This window comes from Sus scrofa, chromosome 8, assembly GCF_054392235.1.
Source record: "Sus scrofa isolate SSC_HxYL_T2T_F1_AM1 chromosome 8, Sscrofa_HxYL_maternal_Yorkshire_Landrace_v2.0, whole genome shotgun sequence".
NCBI classification, from domain to species: domain Eukaryota; kingdom Metazoa; phylum Chordata; class Mammalia; order Artiodactyla; family Suidae; genus Sus; species Sus scrofa.
In genome coordinates this window covers 120,593,457-120,621,287 of record NC_139390.1, presented here as the reverse complement: position 1 = coordinate 120,621,287, position 27,831 = coordinate 120,593,457, and the positions used below count along the sequence as shown (strand labels likewise).

Sequence of the window (27,831 nt, the reverse complement as noted above, 5' to 3'; positions counted from 1 at the left end):
GCCCAGGCAATACCCGGTGAGTAACCGCTGGTGCACAAGCCCACTCACACCGATGTCAGGAAGCAGGTCCCAAATAAGGCGAGGTGCGGGGGTGGGGGATCCCTTCCTGACCCCACCCTTGAAAGTTGCAGGGAGTGGCACCCAGAGAACTTTCCCAGATTGATCTCTGTCACTGCTCAAGGAAGGTCCGCTCCAGCCTTTCTGCCCGGAGCCAATCAGCCCTGCCTGCCAAGCCACTCCTTCCCTGCACCTTTAACGGTTGGGAGCCGGGAAACGTCGGCTGGGGTTTTCTTCTTAAGAAGTCGCACCGGTTTTTCGAGCTCCGCTCTGCGTCTGGAGGGCTACAGCAGCGGGAGCGGGTGCCGCCGGGTGAGTCACTGTTTGGAAATGGAGTGGGCGGGCGAGGGTGTGAGAGAATGAATGATGTCAGGAGCGCGCAGGGCGGCGGGCGGGGAGAGCGGGCAGCCGGGCCGCGGGGCCGCGGTAAACACCGAGCGCCGTGCCGCGGGCTGAGCTGGGCGGGGAGACCCCGCCCTCGGCCGCACGGAGCCGTCCGCGGCCGCCCGAGCCTGGCCGGTACTGCAGCGCCGCTGAAAGCGGCCTCGAAGGCGGCAGCCGCGGGAGGGACCCGGAGAGCAGCTTCCCTGGCGGGGCCGAGGCACGAGAGGGCGAGACCCCGAGTAAACTTTCCAGCGGCTTCGGCCGGGGGCATCTGCGGCGGCGGCGGCTGCGGGCTCCGTCCCCTGGCAGATCCCGGCGGGGGAGCGAGTGCCTTGCGCTGGGAAGGTCTGGAGCCCCAGCTGAGAGCGGGTAAGGAGCGCCCGAGAGGCTGGCGGGGGAGGATGGGCTGAAAAGCGGCGCGGCGGGCGTAGCGCGGGTGCGCGAGGGTGGACTGAGAACGCGGACGTGGCTCTAATTCGGCCCCCAAGCGCCCCGCCCCAGGGCATCCTTCCTTGATTTTGCCTGATTAAGGATGGACGGTGTAGCTTCGTCTCCTTCTCTGAGCATTAGCCTCATTCATTTGCAACCATTTCAGGTAACTAGGTCCTGGCGTTGGAAAGACACAGATTGAACCTAGATTGTCCAGAGCCACTCTGGAGGTCAGGGTTGAAGTTCAGGACGTGGAGGAGGGACTGTCTCTGAGCTTTTTTGAGAGGCACTTACTGATGATGTGTGAACCGTGATAGCCCAGCTCTGAGCTGCCACACTGAAATATTTCAGCGTTTGGCATTCTAGAGCTGCTCCCCTTAAGGGAAAGGAGCCTTGGTGTTTCAGCGCAAGTAGGTGGAAATGGATCTGTCTACCTCTCTGAGATATGGATAATGGTTAATAGCCCGTGGCTACGTCTTGAAACAATGCACATGTTATGGTCTGTAATTTTTTTATATCAGTCTGCCATTCTTCTATTTCATCTTGCCTGCTTTAATATGATCTTAACATCATTTTGACATGTATGTTACGTTTTTGAAGAGATTCAACTGTTTAGTGTCTCTAGGTGGGCGTGGATTTTGAACTTAACTTTTGAAATCCTTGGTTTCACTCCTAGTCTCATCTATAAACTGTGGGTTCTCAGTCAGTGACATTAAACCTCTGAACCAATAAAATGGGACTATAACTACTTCAGAGCACAGTAATGAGGATTAAAGGTCAGAGGACCTCTCATAATGTCAGGCACAAAGCAGACCTGAACAAATTTTAACAGTTTGTATATGAATAAACAGTGTGTTCAGCCGGCTTGGGTAATCACCAGTTAATTTTCACAAAATTTCCTACTTATAAACCTGGTGGGCTGAGGTTTAGCATGTGGAATCCTTTGGCAAGTTCCTCAGAGTCTGAAGTGATGTCTTCAGGAAGTTAAAGGCTTCTGTGTGAACACCTGAAAAGATTTTTGGTTTCCACTCCATATCAGGGGAACTGCCATTCACTGTTTAGACAGAGTTAGAGTAGTGGCAGAAATTGACAAAAGGGATTTGGAGGAAGATTGGAACTCTCTAACTTTACCCTTAATTTTTTTTTTTTCCTTTTTAAAAAATAAGCGGTCCTTGGTATGCTGCTGTTTTGGTTGAAGTGTTGTTTTGTTTTGTTTTGTTTTAAATGAGTTAATATTTAATTTGTTTTCGCTAGTTTCATTTTTAAGTAAAGCTGGTTGACTTCTGACCTTAGAGGGAAACACATGGACACCTTTGGGTTGCTGCCTCCTGTCAGTTTCTCTTTTCATGGAATCTTATAAAAGCCCCTAGGAAATATTTGGAGGGATAGGGAGCATTTGCCCAGGTATTATTGAAAACATTTGTTCTTACTGTACTTGCAACAACTTTTAGGGTTAAAGGTCACAGGGAAAAAAATTTTTTTTTTCACAGTGTAATTTAGAGATCTTGGGCATCAGAATCCAGAAGACCTCAGGCTATCTGAGTGGTAACTTGCTGGCTGTGTTACTTTGCGCAATTAAACCCTCTGGAATTCTTGTGGAACTTTAAACAAAATATAGGGAAGAAGCAGAAATAATCATACATCTATTAAAATAGACAGTGAGAACTTTTTAACGAAGCGATACTTTGAAGTGAGATATTGTTCTTTTAAGGAAGGATTACTGAGAATTCTAGACAGTTTCAGACTAGAGTAGCCTGTCCAACTTTATCTAATCTTATGGGGGATTTGAAGCCTCTATCCTGAATTACTGATATCATTTATTCAGTTGGTGAACATTTAGTGAGCACCTACTATATTCCAGCCACAATGCTAGGTACTAGCAATGCTAAGATGAAGGATGCACTGGGAACTGCACTGGCAGAAAAATCCCCTCATCTTTGATTATGGAGAGGAAAAAAAGAGTCAAAAAGAAGGACAGGGGTAGGGAGTTGGGAGGAAACTAGAAGTGGTTAGGCTGTGATTGGCTACCTCCCACTGATAATTTGAGATCTTCTGGCTTTGTAATGGGTATTGAATTGGAGCTTCTAAGTTCTGAGGCTGAACACTCCAAGTATGCCTTGCTTTACCCAATAAAAATATTATAGACAAATTTAGCCCTTAAGTTAAATAACTTTAAATTTAGAGCAAACTAGTTTCAGTGAAATCTAAAGGGTAAAATCAGTTTGGCTAAGATTTATGTACTGTGAGCAAAGAAAGCACTGTTGTAGATTTTTAAAAGAATAATCACTGTTAGTAGCATTTCATTTATTTTTCCCCATATTATAAGTAGTATGTTACTTGTAGAAGTTTAAAAGTACAAGGTAAACAAGTTCACCACCACCCAGAAAATCACTTAGTGTTACATCCACAGAGTCTTTCGCACCTCTAGAGAAGTACTGTATACGTATTGTGTTTACTGTGGTCCAGGCAACGTGCCACTATTTTACATATACACCAAATCTCCTGTTATCCTCACTCCAGCCCTATGAGGTAGATGCGATTATGGAGGAAAAGACTGATTTAGAGAAATTAAATAACTGTCCTGAAGTTACAAGCTAGAAAATTGTTCTCTACAAAACTAGGTTCGTTCTCCACATCCTGTTTTCTAACTTTTTTTCACCCACATATGGGCATCTCTATCACTAAAATACATTTAAACAACATCTTTTATAGTTTTCAATTGTATGGCTGTATCTCGATTTAATCAATCTCTTGTTGTTGGATAGTTTCCAGTTCTCTCTATTTTAAACAACTCTGCACTGAGTATCCTTCTAGCTATAGCGCACATCCATGATTATTGTAGTCTTTTTTTTTTTTTTTTTTTTTTAATGGTTGCACCAACTGCAAATGAAAGTTCCTGGGTCAGGGATCAAACCCAAGCCTCTGCACCTAGGGTCAGGTTCTTAGCCCACTGTGCCACAACGGGGACTCCTATTTTAGTCATTTCTTTGCATTGCATTTTAAAAAGTGAATTATTATGATCTTTAATTTACCTGCCTTTTTAAAAAGGCATATTCAGAATTAGAAAACTTTCTCTTTTCTCTCAAAGATTTGTTCTAATTTCTGTGTTCCTTTAGTGTTCCTCTTAAGATTTCAGCAATAGGATCAACATTCTCTGTGGGGCTGCACAATAGGTCAGTAGCTCGTTACTCAAGGGATTTATCTGATGAAAACCGGAACACGGAGACTTTCTTAAAGAACTATTTGTGTTTGTATTATTGTTATTGGCCATAAAGCTGAACTTCTTTTGTGGGGAAATACAGCAGAATGGAGCAGTGCTAACTTTACCAGGCAGAAGGGAAATTCTACTTCTACAGTTTGCCTCCTTAGTACCCAGTAGGATAGACAAGTTACATTTTGCAGATATTGCATTTAGCAGATTTATCGTTCAGGTTTAGAATAAATGCCATCACTTTTAAATAGGTTACCTTAAAAAAAAAATCTCTTGTTTGCACTCCTGAAAAGTGTATTATAGGTGAGACATTTTCCAGTTGATTTAATGAAAGGGCAAGAAATACCCATTAGCTAGTTTTCATTATAGGTATAAAGCATTTCTTCATTTAAGCATTTCTCAAGTTTTACTAAAATAGACCGTTTTTGCTATCCTGAGTCAAAATTTTACTTTTATTTTAGGTTTGTCTTTCCATTTCCAATACTAATTACTTTATTCTTAGGTTTGGTTTGTTTGTTTGGGGCTGCACCCTGGCTAGGGATCAAATTCACACCATAGCAGTGACCCAAGCCACTGCAGTGACAACGTAGACTCCTTAACCGGCTGTGCCACATGGGAACACCATCATGGTTTTGATGTTGGAATATGAGTGGTGTTCAGGTCAGCATCTTCCTACAGAAACCCAGATCAGGTCAATGTATTGATTCCTAACAATGACTTTTAATTCAAAACAGAATTTGAAGAAACAGGAAATAAAATTAAAGTATAGGGAGTTCCCACTGCAGCTCAGCTGGCTACAAACCCGACTGGTGTCCATGAGGATTTGGGTTTGATCCCTGGCCTCGCTCAGTGGGTTAAGGATCTGGTGTTGCCATGAGCTGTGGTATAGGTCGCAGATGCAGCTCAGATCCCATGTGGCTTTGGCTTGGCTGTGTCTGGCAGCTGCAGCTGCAATTCGATCCCTAGCCTGAGAATGTCCATATGCCACAGGTTTGGCCTAAAAAGAAAAAGAAAAAAAAGTATAAATAGTATGCACTGATTGGTTTTCTCTACTGCCAAACCCTAATTTGATGATTTGCTTACAATTTAAAATTTAGCCTTAGGGAGTTCCTTGATGGCTCAGTGGGGTAAAGATCGGTTATTGTCACTGCTGTAGCTCAGGTTGCTGCTGTGGTGCAGGTTTGATCCATGGCCCAGGAACTTTGGCATGCCAAGGGTATGGCCAAGAAAAAGACTAAAATTAAATTCACCTTTACAGTTTTGTGTCTTTAGTTTGATAGTGTCACTTAAAACTTTCAAACAAAAGTTTTAGATTTTTTTTTTAAAGCAGCAATAACTGGATTGAGTGTTTACCTTATATTTATAGCTTTTCTCGCAATATACCCCTTGTATTATTTAAAAAGAATAAAGCCACATACTGAAATTGCTAAAGAGGAAGGAATAAAAGGAGATGAAAGAGAACAAATTTGAAGCCAAAGTGTCAGAGAAGATAGCTAGCTACTAAAAGTCAAATCCATTGAAGGCACTGGAACGGCCTTTCAGGTAAGTGTCACTTCTCTGCCTCTTAGAACCTGTGCTAAGCTTCATTTCCTGTGGTACATTTGACTGTGGAAAGAGATGGCCAAATGTCAGGGCTGGCCTCAGGCAAAATGGAGAAGGAGCCTGAAATACCCACCTTAGGGCATTCTTAACTGAGTTTACCAGGCAGGACTTGCCTACATGGAAAAAGTGCTTGTTGAGTTATCTGTATAAGGGCAAGTTGCTAGCCAGTGGAAACCATGGACCTGGAGGCATCATATTTTTGGAAAACCAGGGTATGAGTATCTACCTCTGGAATTTAATTACCTCTTTTCAATGAAGATGATTAGCAATACAAAATACAGAGTTTCTCTTGTGGCTCTGCAGGTTAAGAACCTCATAGTGTCCATGAGGATTCGGGTTCAATCCCTGGCCTCGCTCAGTGGGTTAAGGATCCAGCATTGCTGTCAGCTGTGGCGTAGGTCACAGATGCGGCTCATATCTGGCATTGCTGTGTCTGTGGCATAGGGCAGCAGTTTTAGCTTTGATTTGATCCCTAGTCTGGGAACGTCCTTATGCCCCAGGTGTGGCTCTAACAAGGAAAAAGCAAGAAATACAAAATACATGATAAGAATTAAACTTTTGGAGCGATGCTTCGGGGCTCAACAGATTACGTTTCCGGTATTGTCGCTGCTGTGGTGCAGGTTCAGTCCCTGACTTGGGAACGTCCACATGCTGCGGGTATGGCCAAAAATAAATGAGTAAAGTTTAAAAAAAGAGACTTTTGAAAAGCTTTTCCACAGATGAGAGGAACTCAAGGGAGGAGTATCCCTGGAGGTGGAAAACAAGTGTAGAAAGAAAGATGCAGATGTGCCAAAGGCAGATTCTGTGTCCCTTTGAAGGTCATACCTAATTCCAAGGCCTGCTGGGCATTGGCTCCCACTGTTGGAACTGGGTCATGTGGGATCCTGGAGGCTCTGGCCTGGCGAGGGTGAAAATGGTGAAAATGTATGTTAGGGGCCTGCTCTGACCTGCTCTGCTGAGGAGGACCACCCTGGGAAGACCCCTCTTCACCACCACCCCACCCAGTGGGGTAAGCTTTCTTCACCTGCAAGTATTTTAAGTAGGTGGTCTGAGTTAAGAGGAAATGTGAAGGAGTGAGTTTTCATTTAGGGGTAGGAAAAAGGATTAAAGAGGAAGTGGTTTAGGATCAGGGGCCACTTAGCTAATTGAGATGCCAAGGAGGGATACCTTTAGATAGCAGCCCACCTCATGTGAGAAGTGGAGACCCTTCAGGAAGAGACTGGCAGCAGTGGTTGAAAATGAAGGTGAGCCCCCCACCCCCACTCCTCCCCGTGTAACCCCCGAGTGACCCGCCGCAGTGATAGGGAACACTTTTTTTTTTTTTTTTTTTGTCTTTTTGCCTTTTCTAGGGCTGCTCCCGCGGCATATGGAGGTTCCCAGGCTAGGGGTCCACGCGGGATCCAAGCCGTGTCTGCAATCTACACCACAGCTCACGGCAATGCTGGATCCTTAACCCACTGAGCAAGGGCAAGGATTGAACCCGCAACCTCTTGGTTCCTAGTTGGATTCGTTAACCACTGAGCTACAATGGGAACTCCTTTTTTTTTTTTTTTTTTTTTTTTTTTTTTTTTTTTTGAAGCTGCACCTTTTAACGAGAAAGACGCCAGATGTTGGAATTGGTTCTCCAAGCTTCACCAGACCCTGAAGCTGGAGATACTTTGGTAGCACAGTGATGGTTCAGTAATGGTAGATACTCTGAGATGGGTTCTAGAGGCAACTACATCAAATTCTCTATCCTCACACAGCCCTGCAAAATGGTGTTATTTTCACTGTGGAAATAGGGAAACAGTTTAGAAAAGTGAATGTCCTCGAGGGTGCAGAGCTGCTCGGAAGTGGAGCCGGGATTTGAAGCCCGGGCCAGCTGATCCTCGTGCCCACACCCTGCCCAGCATCCCCCTAGGCTTCCTGTAATCTCCCCACTAGCTTTGGAGGGATGGCAGGAGTGGGGGCTGTATTTTGATATGGGATTGTATGTCTCCCACTGCATCTCCTGAATGTCTCTCTGGTCTGCGTGGCCTTCAGGTCATGAAGTGAGGCCTGAGAAGTGAAGGTCCGCAGGCTTCGGCCAACTTGAACGTTGCAGCACCGCCCCACTCTGCTAGGGGACCACGAGCAACTTCGTCTGATGGACCTCCGTTTCCTGGCTGTGAAATGGGAATAAAATAGTATTTACTTCCTAAGGCGACTATGAATTATATTACTTTATGTGTGTAAAACACCGAGGATAATGCTGGGTTCATATTTGGTGGCTCAACGATCATTTTTTGCATGTAGGCTGTACCTCTAGTTTTTAAAACAAAGAGTTCATTCCTATCATCTCACAGATCAAATTGTTATTCATTATTTCTCATGAAGGTAAGGCATTTTTCTTGTAATAGAATAGCTGTTTGTCACATCTTGCCTGTATTATAGGATCCTTTCTGACACCCTCCCCTCCTCCTTTCCTTCAGGGCTAAAATAGAGTTGTTATTATTTTCATTTTTTTGGTCGTGCCTGCAGCATGTGGAAGTTCCTGGGCCAGAGATTGAACCCATACCCCAGCAGTGACCTGAGCTGCTGCAGTGCCAGTGCCAGGTCCTTAACCGACTGTGCCAACAAGGGAACTCCAAAATAAAATTATTGAAATTGGTCGTCCACTGCCATTGAGTTCAAGAACTTTGGTAAGAAGTATATAACATCAGTTGTGAATGCTGAAAAGCTTTCCAAGCTGCCGTCACAATATGCCAGCCCTCTCAGCAGATGCTGGTAGCGTTAGGGAGCACAACCGCCACTGTCCCCACAGGGCTCAGCCTTCTGAGGAGTATTGTACCATGAGCAGCACTGTCCCAGAAAAGACCAGGGCCATTAAGAATCACAGACCCTACTGTCCTTCCCGGACAGTATGCTGCGCGTCTTTCTTTAGGAGGCCCCAAAGACGGTGTCTTTAACACAGCTGCTACTGTTCTCAGAGATTTGCATTTGATCTGCTAGTTATTTAACCATCCAGTTATTACCACCCCAGTAATTGCTACCAAACTTTAGTAGCAACAGTAGGCACTGTTTCTGTTAAATTCATATGTGTGTTATACATGATTTATTCTATATTCTGTGTCATATATCCTATATGATATGTATGTATATATATGCACAATTTATGTATATGGTATATCCTCTATGATGAGTTAGTGCTGAGAAGTACACTCCCTTGGTATATAGTTTGGTTGGCAGCTTATAAGCAGCAAGTGGGAACATTTACAATTTTACTTATCAAATACTTAAAGCGCTCATTGTGTGCCAGGGTTTGTTTTGAGCACTTAGAACTCCTTACTCATCTATTTCTCCTTAAACACTCTGCGGCAGATCGTATTATCCCCATTTTAAGAATCCTCATTTGATGGAAGTCCCCATGTAGTGCAGCTGGTTAAGGATCCAGTGTTGTCACAGCTGTGATGCAGGTTGCATCTGCAGTGCAGGTTCGATCCTTGGTGCAGGGACTTCCACATGCTGCAGGTGCAACCAAAAAATACATATATATATATATATATATATATATATATGTCCTCATTTGAGACATGGAGAGGTTAAGTCACTTGCCTAAGGTCATGAAGCTAGAACGAGGCAGAATTCGGTTTCAAAAGCAGACAGTTTGGCTGCAAAGTCTAACCACCGCACTGTTGATTGTGGAATCTCTCATGCATCTCCGTTTGGGCCTCATTTGTGTCTTTGCACTTGCAGTTTTAGCAAAGGAAACATCACACCTGTTCAAACATGCTATCAACTCCTTATGGTTTACCATGTGGAGGATACAACTAGGTAATACATTTCCATGTTGCTATTGAAAGATGTTGATGCTTAATTTTCAATGTGGTACTGTCAGACATTTCTCTCTAAAATGCTTGTGAGGATTCAGTCAGGCCTGATGTTGAGTCTGGGAAAGGAGCAATGCATTCATCCCTCCAGTTTGCTGATCACTACACTCAGCTGCAATCTATTCCTGCTGCTCTAAGAGTTGTTTAAGTTTTAGGGCTTTCACCTATGGTAAATTAAAATGTTGAGAAGTCCTTATTGGAGAAGAATAGCTTGTACATGTGAGGTTTCTTTGAACGTTTCAAATTACTCCTGGAGACAGTAGTGGGCAGAATAATAGAGCCCCAAAGATGTTCACATCCTAATCCCCAGACGCTTGGAATCAGTTATGTTACTTGGAAGGGGAAATTAAGGTTGCTCATCAGCTGATTTAAGATATGGAGACTATCCTGGATTATCTGGGTGGACCCAGTATAATCACAAGAGTTGTTATATAGGTGGAAGAGTGAGGAAGAGTCAGAATCAGAGTCGGCACCATGAGAAAGATTCAAATATGGCCATGGTTGGTTTTGAAGATAAAAGGGGGCCACGAGCCTAGAAAAGCATGCAGTAATCTCTAAGATGCTATAGAGGCTGGAAAATAGATTTTCCCCTGGGCCTCTAGAAAGGAGAGCATAGCCCTACTGACATTTCAGTGTTAACCCCCTGAGACCTATTTTGGACTTTTGATTTCTAGAACTATAAGAAGAGAAATTTGTGTTGTGTTAAGCCACTACATTTACAGTGACTTATATAGCAGCAACAGGAAATTAATAGAGGGTTACTAGAATAGTCTGTGCTTTGATTTGTTCCTTATGCCAGTCCTGTGAAAGAGCTGCTTAATCTCATGATTTATTGTGTAGACATGTCACGTGTAGCAAGTGTTTACCTTTTGGGGGCTATTTTGCATGTAAACTGAACCACTTTGGGGCAGAGGGGGTTAACTTGATTATTCTATACATTTTTATACCTGGTAAATATTTAAAATGACAGTATCGGGGTTTTGGCAAAAAAGAAAAGAAGTCTTACTGATTCCTGCGCAAGCTGAACCACTCGAGCATCAGAGCTGCTCTGCTTGCCTAGCAATGTTACAACAAATTCTTTGAAAGAGCACTTCTATACAAGGGATTTCCAAATTGTCATGAATTACATAAATAAAAGGTGGTATCATTCATTGGGTCATCTGTACTATGTACCTAGAGGGTTGTAGATCCTTGAGTAGACAATATCTTGGAATCAACAGGTCATTTATGGAAATTAAAAATAGCAAGAATGATCGTAATAGATGCGGCTTTGTTGTTTATTTTTTAAAGGAATCCTCTAACAGCAGCCTTACATTGTGATTTGCAGACAGCTTGCATCCGTTAAGGGTCTCCCTTCTGTGTCATATAGAAATAGCACCGGTGTCAGAAATAAAATCTCGAGAATTTTTCTGCTTAAGAAGGAAATGTTGGTAATTTTAAAGAAATATGGCTGGCATACTAGCTGGTTGGTGTAAATATATAGAGCAGTTTCTAGAGGGAAGAATCTGTTTTGTATAGAAGTAGAAAAAATTGGAAATTCTTAAAACCATGGAGAAAGCATATTTGGAGTCACTTTTTAGGGCTACATGAATCTGAGGTTATCCTTAGAACTGTCCTTTACCAGTTGCCATCCAGTGGCTTTGGTGTGTTGGATTTTATAAACAACTACATCATGAAGTCACCTTAGCGAGCACAGGATAAAACTGGTTCTGATGCCTTTGCTGGAACAAGTGAACAGGCTGAATGGTACAGTGAAACAAATCTCTCTAAGGTTATCTGTAATGTAAATCTGTGAATTTCCATGCCAGGAGGTGTGTCTGGCCTATACACGATGTATTTGGATTATTAGATTCATGCGTGTAGGGAAGATGGCTACTCCTCTGCCTTTGTGAGTTCTGATACAGTGGGATGTGTTTAGTAGCATCTGCCCTGGGTCTCAGCTCCAGAGCCTGACCCAACTTGCTTCCACTCAGCGTCGCCTCACCGCGTGCCTGTTTATCCACCAGCCTCTTCCCCCTCTCCTTGCCCTGTTAATATACATGATGTTGCTTACTAATTAGTGCTTTTGTTCAGTTGTTTATTGTGACAAGGCCACTGTAAAACCTAGATGAGAGAAATCATTACTCGATATCAATTATCAGCCTGCTAGGAACAGGTAAGATTAGAACACAGGCACAGTGTGAGAGGGAGAGACGAGGGGGGAGGGGGCAGAGGGAGAGAGGGGAGGAGGGAGTACAGTTTTGTGTGGAAAAATAACTAAATGCAGAGGAAGGAAATCATAGTGGAGGATTTCATAGTAGAAATTCCCCCAGCCACTGTTCTCACCAGGTTCTCAAGATAGGTTGCTTTGGATTTCATAACAAGTCTTGACTATCCTCTGCTATACAGATAGCTGAGACTTGCCCAAGGCCTCCTCAGTTCCTCCTAAAATTGATTGATGCCTTCAACACAATCTTTGAACTCTTGCTAAGTGCTAGACTTTATTCTTGATTCTAGGGATTCAGTGAGCAAGAGATAGTTACAATTTTTACCCTTAACGGAGATTGAGTTTATGTATTGAGAGGAAAAAGTGCTGAAAAGGGAAGTTGAGCAGATGATGAGCAAGTGAAACTAATTAATGAGATCTTCTCAGATGTGGACCAGTTCTTCAAAGGAAACATTGGGAGTGACTGGGGAAGCCTGGCCTGGCAGAGTGAGAAAAAATTTCTCGAGGGGGGTTGGACTTGGACTGAGATGTGAAGGGTGAGAAGGCATCTGCAGAGGGAGCAGGGGAAGTGTCTGGAAGGAAGGGATGTCCATCTGGCCGCAGCATCTGAGCTGGAGAGGGCGGGGAAGGAGAAGGTGGCCAGGCAGGCAGGACTCGGTAGGGAGTGTGGGCTGCAAACTTTTTAAGGCCTATGAGTCTTCTTCCAAATGCAATGAGAAGGCATTGTGAAGTGATCTAAGGAGAGGCCCATGGTTTGATTTGTTTGGAACCGGCCCCTGTGTCTGCTAGGCAGAGTGGAGTAGAAGGGGGCACGTGTAGAAGCAAGGAGACCCATTAGGAAGCTGCTGACAACATTCTTCATGGAAAATGATGTGAGCTGGAGCAGGTGACAGTACCGCCGTGTGGAGAGCAGTGGATAGATGTCAGCGGTTTGGAGATAGCATAACGAACTTAATGGATAGACTTGGATGGATGACATGTCAGAGCAGGAGAAGACAAGCAGGACTCCGGGTTTTTAGTGGTGAGGAGGTTGTAGGGATTAGAGTTCTGTTTTGGCCATTGTTTGCTTTGAGTTGACTGTCAGTCGTCTTAGCGGTGATAGTTGTCAAATGGCCAGCCGTGATTCTGAGCACTTCACTCGGGGACAAGATCAGGGCTGGAGGGTATCAGCATAGAAGTGGAATATTAAAGTGATGGGAAATCTAGAATCACCTCGAGAGATTTTGTGGGCAGAGAAGAGGGAAAGACCAGGCCCTGAGGAATAACAGCGTTAATAAATAGATGAAGTAGGAGACCAGGGAGTAACCAGTGAGGTAGGAGGAGGACCAGCAGAGCAGGGTTCCACATGCTGACAAAATCAAGCATTTAAGGCAGGATGGAGCAGTCAGTTCTGCTGTAAGTTCTTGAGGAGTTAAGATGAGAACACCGTGTTCCTTGGGTTTTACAATGTGGAGGATTCATTTACATGGTGATCTTGTTGCACTTTTTAGAAGAATGATTTAAAGCACAACTGTAACTGATCTCCAGCATCCCCTTCAGGGAGCTTTCCCCACTCTCTCCCTTCTGTACTTCACCCCCATGGGCTAGGTGACCCCTCTTTGTTCCAGAATAGTAGTTAGGCCTTTCTCTGTCGCTAGACTACCATATTGTAATTTATACTTAAAAAAAAATTTTTTTTTTATTTCCTAGCATGAGTTAGGCACTCAACACATGTTTTCTAAATTAATGAGTATTCTCAAATCTTGCTTTTTCCAGTTATTTACTCCTGTATTGTGTCTGGCAGAAGTGGATGAAGAGCCCAGGTTTTCTGATTTTCAGTCAGCTACCCTCTTCTTCAATAGCCACTGTCTGGCCTGGGCTGAGGGTATCTTTGGGCTGGGACTGCCCTCCCCCCTCCCACCAGTTGCCAATGATTGATTTGGAAGGCTTGCTCAGCTCTGGTGCCTTCTTAGACATTTTATGTGAACCATGTACCCTATACTTTCTTGGGAGCCATGTGTGAAAACATGTGAAAGTCCACTTCCTTTTTTTTTTTTTTTTTTTTTTTTTTTTTTTTTTTTTTTTTTTAGAGCCGCTCTTGTGGCACATGGAGGTTCCCAGGCTAGGGCTCTAATTGGAGCTACAGCTGCCAGCCTATGCCACAGCCATAGCAACACAAGATCTGAGCCACATCTGCGACCTACACCACAGCTCACGGCAACGCCAGATCCTTAACCCATTGTGCGAGGCCAGGGGTTGAACATGCAACCTCATGGTTCCTAGTCAGATTCGTTTCCACTGCGCCACGACAGGAACTCCAGAAAGTCCACTTACCTATTTCAGAAACCTCATCTCTTTCCCACCTCAGGGTTCCTTGGGCGATGCCGTCTGCACGTGTTCTACCATACAGGTGATCGTTTTGGAAATTTTATTTGCCTCACTAAATAATTGAGTTACCATAAAGACTTAGTAGTGACTCAAACAACCTCAAAAGGGTTCTCTTTAGCAAGTTTTCTTTTTTCATCTTGGTAGTTATTTTCCTACCAAGGCTGTGTGGAAGTTGTTTTTTTTTTTTTTTTTTTTCTCTACACTACTTCTCTCACTTTGTTTTCCACTTCATTATCCTCCTGTTGCAACACCCCAATTATACTAGTTGCTGTGGAGATATTAAGTGTATTGCTAATAATGGAGGATTATTCCTTTAGGTGGAAGAATAGAAGCAAGAGAAGGATATAAATTTTGTTATTGTACAGATGTCTCCTAGTAACAGAAATAACTAAGCGGTACTAGAGACTGTGGTGCAGAGATGTCTATATGGGTTGGCTTATGTTCTTAGAGAGGATTGGATTTCTTAACTAAAGAAAATATTAATTTAAGCTTCTGGCCCTTGTAGAGATTAACGCCTTATATTAACACTTTACTATTCATTCTTTAATTTATATCTTTTATTTAATAAGATGTTGCTTCATATGGACAAAATATTTTGCAGACTTTAGCTTTTAAAATTCACTTCTTAAAACCTTTTTTTTTAACTTTATGAAAGTTACTATTCATTACTATTCATTCTTTACTATTCATTCTTTACTATTCATTCTTTAATTTATATCTTTTATTTAATAAGATGTTGCTTCATATGGACAAAATCTTTTGCAGACTTTAGCTTTTAAAATTCACTTCTTAAAACCTTTTTTTTTTTTTAACTTTATGAAAGAAGACACTTTTTTAGGGCTGTGCCCGTGGCATATGGAGGTTCCCAGGCTAGGGGTTGAATCAGAGCTGCAACTGCCAGCCTACGCCACAGCCAGAGCAACGCAAGATCTGAGCTGCGGCTGCCACCTACGCCACAGCTCACAGCAACACCAGATCCTTAACCCACTGAGTGAGGCCAGGGATAGAATCGGCAGCCTTATGCTTCATTCCTAGTCAGATTTGTTTCCACTGAGCCACGACGGGAACTCCAGGAGACACATTTTAATATTGTTCATCTGACTTGTAGTTCATGAAATCTTGCAGTTTTCCATGGACTTTATTATAAATCAGGTGATTGTGTGTCTTGACTTGCCCAGGACAGTCCCAGTATACATCTCGTCCTGGCGTGATTATTAGTAAGTCTCTCTTTCACTCACATCTGGCCTGGTTAGGATGTTAAAGTACATGGTCACCTTCATTAAAGACCACATTTAATAGAAAACTAAGGGAATCAAGTATTTTATATATTTTTGTTTTAATCCATATAACATGTATATAGATATGGATATATAGGTGGATTATATACACACATGCGTACGCATATACACATATATATCTGGTTTTTACTTTTTCCAACTAAACTTATAGTTTGGAACTTGCCACATGTCTTGATGCAGTCGACAGTTATTTGTTGTTGTTGTAAGCACATCAGAAGACTTTATCTTTCTGGTTTCCTCATGTAATATTTTTTTCTAAGATCCATTTGACTGTAATAACACCTGACCTGGCTCCTCCTAGATGGGCAGGCTCTATTTTCAGGGGGTGATATCATCCCAGTATTAGCTGTTGTGATTTGAAATGACTTCCCATATGTCAAGTTTTGTTTCCCTTTGCCCAATACATATGTCACCTCTTGTTCACATTAGAATTTGCATGTGGAATGGGTGTATGTCCTGGACTGTGCCATTGCCTCATCTCTGTTAGCAGTTCCATTATTGATACACCCAAAAGGAAAGCAATAAATGTGGAGTAAGCAACAAAAAATCTTTTAATATCTTGGACCCTTATATGAGTGAAAAGTGCTCTTTTGTTTTATGGTTTTGTTTTTTGGTGTTTTTTTGCATTTTAGGGCCACACCCATGGCATATGGAGGTTCTCAGGCTAGGGATCCAATTGGCCTATGCCACAGCCACAGCAGCATGAGACCTGAGTCGAGTCTGTGACCTACACCACAGTTCACCACAACGCCAGATCCTTAACCCACTGAGCAAGGCTAGGGATCGAACCTGCAACCTCATGGTTCCTAGTCGGATTCATTAACCACTGAACCACGACGGGAACTCCTTTTTGTTTTCTGGGGTTTTTTTAAAGTGCTATTTTGATAGTCAATCTTGCATTTAAGAAATACGTACATTTCTTTCCTAATCCTTAGTATCAAGTTTATTATTGAAAAAACTCTGAAAATCATAACTAAAGGTTTTTGTAATTGATCAAAAGTCCTTGGGGAGATTTCTGGCAGGTGTGCGCTGGAGCCAAGGGGACCTCAGAGTGGTTTTTTGAAAGAAAGTGAATTACGACTATTGAAGGCCATCTCTTGCAGTTAATCTCTAGGAAACAGCCCTGGCACACCCTTCAGTATGTCGAACGAATACACATTGGTCAAGGGGAAGGGCTTGGTAACAACCAGCAAGCACCTGTTTTGTGCCAGGCAGGGTGTACTGCTGAAAACAACGGTCCATCCCCTGGTGGAGCCTCCCACCCAGTGTGGGAGACGTCCAGCAAAACCAGGAAGTAAGTATACATTACAAATTGTGAAAGTGGATCAACAGTGCTGAGAGAGAATCAGAGGGAGACTTTTATTTTTTTTAATTTAATTTTTAATTTTATATTGGAGTATAGTTTTGTTTTGTTTTGTTTTTTCTTTTTTAGAAAGGCTGCACCCATGGCATGTGGAAGTTCCCAGGCTAGGGATCAAATTGGAGCTGCAGCTGCAGCTGCCAGCCTACACCACAGCCACAGCAATAGCAATGCCATATTTGTCTGCAATCTACACTACAGCTCACAGCAACAACAGATCCTTAACCCAGTGAGTGAGGCCAGGGCTCAAACCCTCATCCTCGTGGATACTGCCTGGTTTGTAACCCCTGAGCCACAATGGAAACTCATGTATTGGAGTATAGTTGATTTACAGTGTTGTTGATTTCAGGTGTACAGCCAGGTGATTGAATCCTACATATATATCCATTCTTTTTCTTTTTTTGCCATTTCTTGGGCCGCTCCCTCAGCATATGGATGTTCCCAGGCTAGGGGTCTAATCAGATGTAGCCACCGGCCTATGCCAGAGACACAGCAACGTAGGATCCAAGCTGCGTCTGCAACCTACAGCTCACGGCAATGCCGGATCCCCAACCCTCTGAGCAAGGCCAGGGATCGAACCCGCAACCTCATGGTTTCTAGTCAGATTCGTTAACCACTGCGCCACCATGGGAACTCGTATCCATTCTTTTTCAGATTCTTTTCTCACATAGGTCATTACAGAATATGAGTAAATTCCCTGTGCTATACAGCAGGTTGTGGTTGCTTATCTATTTTATATATAGTAGTATGTATATGTTAATTCCCAAACTCTTAATTTATTCCTCCCCCTACCTTTTCCCTGTGGTAATCATAAGTTTTTGAAGTCTGTGAGTCTGTTTCTGTTTTGTAAACACATTCATTTGTGTCATTTTTTTTAGATTCCACATATAAGTGAAATCATGTGGTATTTGTCTTTCTCTGTCTGACTTTCTTCATTTAACCCAATATCTGGGTCCATCCATCTTGCTGCAAATGGCATTATTTCATTCTTTTTTTATGGCTGAGTAAAATTCCATAGTATATGTGTACCTATGTTTATTCATTCTTCTGTTGATGGACGTTTAGTTTGCTTCCATGTCTTGGCTATTGTAAGTAATGCTTCAGTGAACATTGGGGGGTGCATGTATCTTTTCAAATTATGGGTTTTTTCTGGATATATGCCCAGGAGTGGGATTGCTGGATCATATGGTAACTCTGGTTTTTTAAGGAAACTCCATACTGTTTTCCATAGTGGCTGTGCCAATTTACATTCCCACTAAGAGTGTAGGAGGGTTCCGTTTTTGAAGGAGACTTACTTTAGAGAGTGGTCAGGAAAGGATTCCTTTGAGGAAGGAACATTAAAGTTGAGAAGTGAAGGTTGAAAAGATACTGATCATTTATAATTGTTAATCCAGGCAAAATCTATGATGTTGGTGGTACACCAAGGTGTGAATCGGGTTAAATAATTTGTTCAAGGTAATGTAGCCAATTAGGAAGCAGATACAGAGCAAATAAGAAGCTCTGTTGGAGTTCCCTTCATGGCTCAGTGGTTAACAAACCCTACTAGGATCCATGAGGATGCGGGTTCAATCCCTGGCCTCACTCAGTGGGTTAAGGATCCAGTGAAGCCATGAGCTGTGGTGTAGGTGACAAATGTGGCTCAGATCCTGTTTTGCTGTGGCTGTGGTGTCTGCCAGTAGCTGTAATTCCATTTCAGCCCCTATCCTGGGAATTTTCATATGCCATGGGTAGGTGGCAAATGTGGCTCAGATCCTGTGTTGCTGTGGCTGTGGTGTAAGCCAGTAGCTGTAATTCCATTTCAGCCCCTATCCTGGGAATTTTCATATGCCATGGGTTGCCCTAAATTAGAGGAAAAAAAAAAAAAAAGCTCTGTCTAGGTTCCTCTATCAGTTTTCTCTACCTATTTCTTTTTTCAGTTATTGCCTTTTCAAAAAAAAAAAAAAAAAAATGGCTGTACTCACAGCATATGGAAGTTCCCAGGCAGCGATTGAATCTGGATCCTTTAACCCACTGCTCCAGGGCAGGTCTGCAGTGACCTAAGCTGCTGCAGTCCGATTCTTAACCTACCCTGCCACAACGGAAACTCCCAAATATTGCCTTTTTGACAGGTTTTTCTTAACCATTTCCTCCCCTTGAGAAATTTTAATGCCCTTCGGAGGACCACAAGCCATTTTTTCCGTCCTTAGAGCACTCACTTTCATCCTGAGAATGCACACCCTATCAGTTACTATCTGCAGACCTCATTTTAGGACTGTCCGAAGTAGGCTTTTATTGGGTTAGCATAGTATCCTTGGATCCTCAACTGGATTTTAAGTTCTTTGAAGCAGAGAACCATCTCTAGTAAGGACAACATGATAATAGATGGCACTTACCATGACACTTAAAAATCTTCCATGAGGTTGACAAGGGTGAAATAAAAATGTGGGAAGTAAAGCATGAAAAAAAAATCCTTAAGTGGTCTAGTTAGTCTAATTTTTTATTTAGCTGAAGAAACTAAGACTACTAGGAAGTTGCTAATCAGTCTCTAATCCAGTTAGATGCCATTTCTGGACGCTCTTGGTAAGGAGCAGATTCAGTAAGGTGGTGATTGTCGGAAGAATTCAGGTTTTATTGCACAGCCTGAAGATTTGGATATGCACAAAGCTGCAATCTTAGGAAGATTAATTTGACACACTCTTCTGTCTCATACTTTACTGCAGCATGATAATTATCATGACAAGGGTGCTTCTAATGGGGATAAAAAGAGAAAATCTGATTAATAATTGCTTCTGTGTTTCAGAGGCAGCACAACATTTGTCTACAAAGACAACTTTATAGGAATTCAGGAGAAAAGTGAACTAAAGATAGAGAATACAAATAACCTTTTACAAAGAAGGAAATTAAGCGAGTGATATAACTGTGCTTTATCAGTGAGATTCTTTTGTCGTTAAAGATGAGGTTATACATATCAGAAGGACATGAGCTTATCAAGGGTAATTCATGTGATTATTATGTTAGGAAGGCAGCGAATTGATTCATTGATTCGAATAGGAGAAGGAAGCCATACTCTGGATCTTTCTCTGTGTATCTGTCCATGTGTTAGTGTATGTGTGTGTGTATGAGAGAGAAATTTAGCTCAAGCTAGTTTTAGTTATCTTGCCATCATAGAAACTAGAGTAAGGTATACCTGTCTTAATGAACGGTCTTGGAATTTCCAGTTGTGCCTCCATGATTTTTGGAGGGAGTCTCAGTCTGTCAAACAAACTTAATACGTTTTGCAGTGACTGCTTCCTTTTAGTTTCTTCGTTGACCACTCATCACATATAGATCTCAGTTTTTCTTTAAGGATCTTGATCCAACAGTGGTATTTTCTGTTCTTTTGTAGAGAAGACAGAAGACTAAAGGTAATGTAGAGTATTAGACCCTAAGTTTCATTTCCGTTCTTTTTGCCCCTAAGTTTCATTTCTGTTCTTTCTGTTCAGTTGCCTTTAATGGGTAAGCAAGTAGCAGGAAAATTATAAACAACAGCCAAAAGATGTAATTGGTAAAAGTTCTTTCTAAATGGTTGTAGAGAAGACAGAAGACTAAAGGTAATGTGGAGTATTAGACCCTCAGTTTCATTTCCATTCTTTTTACTCCGTTTGCCAAGTACTTGAGCTCCTGCCCTGCACTGCCATCATTAAAAAAGATGAGGCTGAATTTTTTTTGTTTGTTTGTTCTGAGTGAGGTACTCGAACCTTGCTTCTAAAACACCGTTTTTAAAAATAGTCTTAAGGTTGGCTACATACACACTTTTTCATACAAGTAATTAACTAGCTATTTTTGAATTCTAAGACTCCTTTGATCCCATTCAACGTGAAACTTAAAAAGAAGGAAATGTTGACAAAATGCTTTTTTGGAATCACTTGTCCTCAAACACATTTTTATTCATTTAAATGAGATTATATTCCAATGCAGATTTGAATTGACTATTTAAACATAACCCATTTAACAAATATTGCTGTCTGATGAGCCAGCTTTATTATTAAGTATTTGTTTATAAACCACAAGTGTTACCAATAGTTTCTAAATATTGTGTCTGGAAAGGGAAGTAGTGTGATGTCAGCTGTGAGTTGCCATGGACACGGTTGTCCCTGAGAAGCTGAATGAGCAGAGGGTGTGACTGCACGGGAAATTGGAGGTGGAGCTCTGAGGTCGAGTCCTTAGGGTCTATCTCCATCCATTCCAAGGGTGCCTTCACCAGAAAAGGCTCAAAGGTCTTGCACCCTCTGGGTTAAAACTGAAAAGTAAGATTCCCAAAAAGTTCTTAGGGTAACCAACCAGGTCATTTGCACGTGGTTTTTTGTACAGTTCTGAACTGTAGATATAATTCAAATGCTGTTTGAAATCAAGATGTTTTAATTTAAAATCACAGTGTAAAAACTTACCTGGAAATTTGCAAATGGCTGAAAAAATGTCTTTTGAGTCTTGGCTGTTATCTTTGTAGTCGAATTTATGTCTTATTGGCAGATCCATCTCATATGAGCTGCATCTTTTTAGCTGATGGCCAGGCTCTTGGTACTAAGGTTCCTTGAGGCAGGCAGCTTGGGAACTCCCCACTTATGGAACTGCATTAAAGTGCGTCTTTGGCGATGAGACTGCTATTAAGGGATGTCCTAAAAATGTCATTTTGGAAGGAAAGCAAGTCTTAGGTATAGTTTCATCAGGGTACAAGTTTGCAAATGGCACGCTGCAGATTTGTGCTAAGTGCTGCACCCTGAATGAAGCCTTTAATTTCAGCAGGATAAAGTGTGCCCTGTCATTTGGTACACAAAGCATCATCTTCACATCTGTTGGAATGAATATGTACATAGACTATGAAAACTGTGGGGGCAGAGATGGAATTACAGGTCCAAATCCATCATACCACAAAATGGAGTGCTGCCCTGACCACAAATGTTGTTTCATCAACATTAAGCAGTGCTTAGAATGCTCTCTATGTTTAAAAGGCTTGAGTGCTTTTGAATTAGAAGGCAGATTTAGATCCATGGTTGTGTTTGAGCAAATTGTCATTGTCCTTAAAGAACATATTGGGGGGGGGTATTAATTTTCGATTGTCGCTTTACAGGTGAAATCACAATATTTGGAGTATTTCTTGTTTTTATTTTTGAAAAATTACCCTCAAATATATCTTTAAAATGAATGAGTTTACTATAGGTAATTCTGAGAAGTACTTTTTTGTAAATTAATAGCCTTTATTTTTTGGAGCAATTTTAGGTTTACAGAGCTATTAAACAGAAAGTACAGAGCTCTCATATGCCATCCCCCTTCTCACCCAGTCTCCCCTATTAATATTTTGCATTAATGGGGTATATTTGTTACAATTGATGAGCCAGTGTTGATACATTATTATTAAATAAAGTCCATAGTTTACATTAGGGTTCACTCTTGTATATTCCATATGTTTTGACAAATGTATGACATAGCCATTGTTTACAGTATTATATAGAATAGTTTCACCACCCTAAAAATCCCCTGTGTTTCACCTGTTTATCCCTCCTTTCCCTTTATCCAACCCCTGGCAACCATTGATCTTTTTTATTCTCTCTGTAGTTTTGCCTTTTCCAGAATGCCATGTAGTTGGAGTTATGTAGTATGTAGCCCTTTCAGATTGGCTCTTCTACTGAGCAGTTTGCATTTAAAATTCTTCCATGGTTTTTTGTAGCTTGAGATAGTTCATTACTTTTTATCCCTGAACTATATTGCATTGTATGGATGTATCACAGTTTATCCTTTCACCTGTTGGAGGACGTCTTGGCTGCTTCCAGTCTGGGACAGTTATGAATAAACCACTGTAAACATTTGGGTACAGGTTGTTGTGTGGACACAAGTTTTTAGCTCCTTTGCATAAATTCCAGAGAGCACAATTGCTAGATCATATGGTAAAAAGTGTATTTAATTTTGTAAGAAATCACTAGACTGTCTTCCAAAGTGGTTGCACCGTTTTGCATTTCCACCATCAATTCATGAGAGTTCTTGCTGCTCCACATACTCCCCATCATTTGGTGTTGTCGGTGCTCCAGATTTTGGCCCTCCTGATGGGTGTGGTGGTATCTCGTTGCCATTTTAATTTGCATTTCCCTGTGACATATGATGTGAAGCATCTTTTCATATGCCTGTTTGTCATCTCTACATCTTCTTTTGGTGAGATCTGTTCAGATGTTAGACCCACTTATTAATTAAGTTGTTTGTGTTCTTAATGTTGAGATTTAAGAGTTTTGGGTATATTTTGGAGAATAGTCCTTTATCAGATGTGTCTCTTAGAAATATTTTTTCCTTGTCTGTTACTTTTCTTCTTATGCTCTTGACACTGCCTTTTTTGCAAAGCATAAGATTTTCATTTTAGTGAAGTCCAGCTTAAATCAATGATTTCTTTCAAGGATTGTACTTTTAACTGTTGTATCAAAAAAGTCATCTCCAGGGAGTTCCTGTCATGGCTCAGTGGTTAACGAATCCAACCAAGAACGATGAGGTTGCAGGTTCGGTCCCTGGCCTTGCTCAGTGGGTTAATGATCCAGCGTTGTGAGCTGTGGTGTAGATTGCAGACACGGCCCAGATCCCATGTTGCTGTGGCTCTGGCGTAGGCTGGCGGCTACAGCTCTGATTGGACCCCTGGCCTTGGAACCTCCATATGCCGCAGGAGTAGGCCAAGAAATGACAAAAAGACAAACACAACAACAACAAAAAACGTCATCTCCATACCCAGGGTCAACTGATTTTCTCCTATGCTATCTTCTAGGAATTGGATAGTTGTGCACTTTACACTTAGGCCTGTGATCCATTTTGAGTTTATTTTCTGTGAAGGATATAAGATCTGTGTCTAGATTCATTTTTCTCATGTCAATGACCAATTGTTCCAGTACCATTTATTGAAAAGACTGTCTTTGCTCCAAGATACTGCCCCTGCTCCTTTGCTAAAGATGTGTTGACTTTATTTATGTGGGTCTATATCTGTACTATCTATTCTGTCCCATTGACTTGTTTGTTTTTTTCACCAATGTGAGGCTGTCTTGATGCCTGTAGCTTCATAGTAAGGCTTGAAGTCAGGTCATGTCAGTCTTCTGGCTTTGTTCTTCTTCAAAATTGGCTCTTCAGGTCTTCTGTCTCTCCATGTAAAGTTAGAATCAGTTTGTCAGTGTCCACACAATAACTTATTAGGATTTTGATTGAGATTGCTTTGAATCTATGGTTCAAGTTAGGAAGAACTGACATCATAACAGCATTGAGTCTTTCTATTTGTAAACATGGACCGTCTCTCCATTTATTTAGTTCTTCTTTGATGTGTTTCATCAGTTTTGTAGTTTCCCTCATGTAGATCTTATATACATTTTGTTAGATTGATACCTAAGTGTTTCATTTTGGGGAGAGTGCTAATACACATAGTATTGAATTTTAAATTTCAAACTCCAGTTGTTCATTGCTGGCACATGAGAAAGTGGTTGATGTTCACTTATTAACCTTGTATCCTGCAGTCTTGCTAGCTTCACTTATTAGTTCTAGGAAGGTTTTTTTTTTTTTTTTCAGTTCTTTCTGATTTTCTGCATAGATGATGTCTATGAAACAACGATAGTTTTATTTCCTCCTTCTCAATCTCTATATTTTTAATTTCCTTTTCTTATCTAATTGTATGAGCTTGGATTTCCAGTATGATGTTAAAAAGCAGTGGGGAGAAGGAACATCCTTACCTTGTTCCTGATCTTAGTGGTAAAGCTTTGAGCCTGTCACCATTAAGTATGATATTAGCTGTGGGCTTTTTGTAGATATTCTTTATCAAGTTGAGGAATTTTCCCTCTCTCCCTTGCTGACTGAGAGTTTTTTACCACAAATGGATGCTGGATTTTGCCAAATGCTTTTTCTGCATCTTTTGATATGATCATGTGATCTTTCTTCTTAAGCTACTGATGTGATGGATCCATGATAACCGATTTCACACATACCTTATATAAATCTCATTTTAGTGATGGTGTAGAATTATTTTTTTGTGTTGTTGGATTCAGTTTCTGATGTTTTGTTGGGGATTTTGCATCCATGTCCATAAAAAATGGTGGTGTGTAGTTTTCTAGTATTATGTTTGTCTGATTTTGTTAGATTAATGCTGGCCTCATAGAATGAATTAGGAAGTAGAAGCAGAGGGAATAAGAGGTTAGCGGGAATTGGAGTTCCCGTCTTGGTGCAGTGGTTAACAAATCTGACTAGGAACAATGAGGTTGCAGGTTCGATCCCTGGCCTTGCTCAGTGGGTTAAGGATCGAGCATTGCTGTGAGCTGTGGTATAGGTTGCAGACACGGCTCGGATCCCGTGTTGCTGTGGCTCTGGCATAGGCCGGCGGCTATAGCTCTGATTGGACCCCTAGCCTGGGAACCTCCATATGCTGATTAGACCTTTAGCCTGGGAACCTCCATATGCCGCAGGAGCAGCCCTAGAAAAAGACAAAAAGAAAAAAAAAAAGAGATTATAGGGAATTGGTATAATTTCTTCCTTAAATATTTGGTAGAATTCATCAGTGAACCCATCTGGGACTGGTGCTTTCTACTTTGTAAGGATATTATTTATTGGGTCAATTTCTTTAATAGGTATAGGCTTATGCAGATGACTTGTTTCTTGTGTGAGTTTTGGCAGATTTTGTCTTTGAAGTAATTGGTCCATTTTACCTATGTTATTAAATTCGTGGACATAGATACGTTCATAGTATCCCTTTATTATTCTTGTAATGTGTGAGATATGATCAGTGATGTCTTCTCTTTTATTTCTGTTACTAGTAGTTTATATTCTTTCTTATTTTTCTTAGCCTGTCTAGAGACCTGTTGATTTTATTGATCTTTTCAAAGAACCAGCTTTTGGTTTCATTAATTTTCTCTTGATTTCCTATATTCAATTCCATTGATTTATGCTCTAATTTTATATTATCTCTTTTCTTCTATTTACTTTGGGCTTAATTTGCTCTTCTTTTTCCAGTTTCTTTCCAGTATAAGCTTAGATTATGATTTTAGTTCTTTTCTAAAATGTGCTCATTGCTGTAAATTTCCCTTTGTTTTTGTTGTATCCACAAATTCTGATAAGTTGTATTTTCATTTTTATTTAGTTCAAAATATTTAAAAATTTATCTTTCAATTTCTTTATTGACTCATGTGTTAATTAGAAATGTGTCATTTAATCTCCAAGCATTTGGGGATTTTCCAACTACCTTTCATTGTTGACTTCTAATGTAATTCCCTTTTGATCTGAAAAGAGGCATTGTATAATTTTTATTCTTTTTAATTTATTGAGGCATGTTTTATGGCCCAGAATGTGATCTCTCTCGGTGAATACTCAAGTCAGCTTAAGAATGTATATTCTGCTGTTACTGGATGAAATTGTCTATAGATGTCAATTAGATCCAATAGATTGTGTTGTTGAGTTCAGCTATGTTCTTGCTGAATGTTCTTTTCTGCATGCTGGATCTATTAAAGTGACTTTTATTTATTTATTTATTTATTTGCTTTTTAGGGCCACACTTGTTGTGAATGGAGGTTCCAGGCTAGGGGTCAAATAGGAGCTGCAACTGCCAGCCTACACTATAGCCACAGCAGGATCTCAGCCACATCTGCGACCTACACCACAGCTCATGGCAACACCCTATCCTTAACCCACTGAGTGAGGCTAGGGATCGAACCCACAACCTTATGGTTCCTAGTTGGACTCCTTTTCTCTGTGCCACAATGGGAGCTCTCTGTTAACGTGACTTTTACCGGTCACACTTAGCACTGTTAAAATGCAGATTAATACCAGGTCTCCTGATTGTAATAAAATATTCTTTTTTTCTTTATTTTTTGGCTCCCTTGTGGCATACGGCATTCCTGGGCCAGGAATAAGTTCTGAGCCACAGTTGTGACCTACACTTACAGCTCTGGCAATGCCAGATCCTTAACCCATTGTGCCGGGCTGGGGAATGAACCTGTATCCCAGCACTTCAGAGACACTGATCCTGTTATGCCACAGCAGGAACTCCTATAATAAAATATTCTTTGCTCATGTTCTGTCCCTCAGGAAGCCTCTTTGCTTTTTTGGTTTCGTCGTATTTCCCAATGCTCTCAATTAGAGTGACTCACCAACTAATGCATTATTATAGTTTTTTGTTTTGTTTTTCTTTTTTGACCACCCCATGGCATATGGGGATTGGCTCTGAGCCACAGTGTTGACATAAGCTGCAACTGCAGCAACACTGGTTCCTTAACCCGGTGTGCCTGGCTGGCCATTGAACCTGCATCCCAGGGCTCCAGCACTGCCACTCATCCCGTTGTGCCACTGTGGGAACTCCAAGAATACATTGTCACAGTTTAATCAAAGCACTGTGAAAAAGTGAAAAATGAATGTGTGTATTCTCACACATGCTTGCATTTCCTTGACATATGTTTGTTTGTTTAGAAATGTGATGCCACATCAGGATCATTTACTATCTATAAAGCTTTCTGCAAGGATGAATAAGAACTATTCTTTACTTTTCTCTAAAACAAGCTTTAGACACCTTCAGAGAGTTTGGGGAGGACCTCAGCGTTTCTTTCTCCATGCGCTAACACCTCATCCTTCGGCTGAAGGTGCCATATTCTGAAATTAAGGGGTGTCCAAAATCTCCTAAGCCCATGGGTTGTATTTTGGTAGCAAGAGAGATGGCAGGATGGTCGTTAGGAATGACATTCACAGTGTTTACTTGGACCTTTCCTTTCCTTCATGTACTCTGAGGGGTAGCCTCTGACCACGCATGAGCGGCTCCATGTAAAAACACGTGGGTGATTTATTTACTTGGCCAACATCACCATCCATTTTTGTGGCAGCCCATTAGAGCCTGGGTTCTACCTGCAGGACCTCCAGGTTACATCTCGACCCTCACCTCTGGCCCCTGCCCTCAGAAGGTGTTCATCATCCCTGGGCTCTGGGTGCTCCGCTTCATTTTCCTTTATTTTGCTCAAGATTTGTTGCAAAAACTACTAGCCTGCCCCTTATTTCACTTCCTTCTTTTTTCTTCCCTCTTTCCACTTATTCCTGGTACCCTAATTGTTCTTGTATTGACTAAC

The 27,831-nt window shown here is 41.5% G+C and overlaps 1 protein-coding gene across 7 annotated transcripts in view; it reads left to right on the top strand.

The window, feature by feature from the left end:
• The first annotated feature begins 254 nt into the window (after nt 1-254).
• The window catches only part of SGMS2 (sphingomyelin synthase 2), a 106,704-nt gene continuing 79,127 nt past the window's right edge, over nt 255-27,831 (top strand). For 5 of the 7 annotated variants that reach the window (XR_014813232.1, XR_014813231.1, XM_013978976.3 and 2 more), the window contains exon 1: nt 439-810. The gene's annotated coding sequence lies outside the window, so the exon portion shown is untranslated. Of the gene's footprint in view, nt 370-438; nt 811-27,831 lie in introns of those variants that run through there. The other 2 variants (XM_013978974.3, XM_013978971.3) reach the window with 1 other exon arrangement.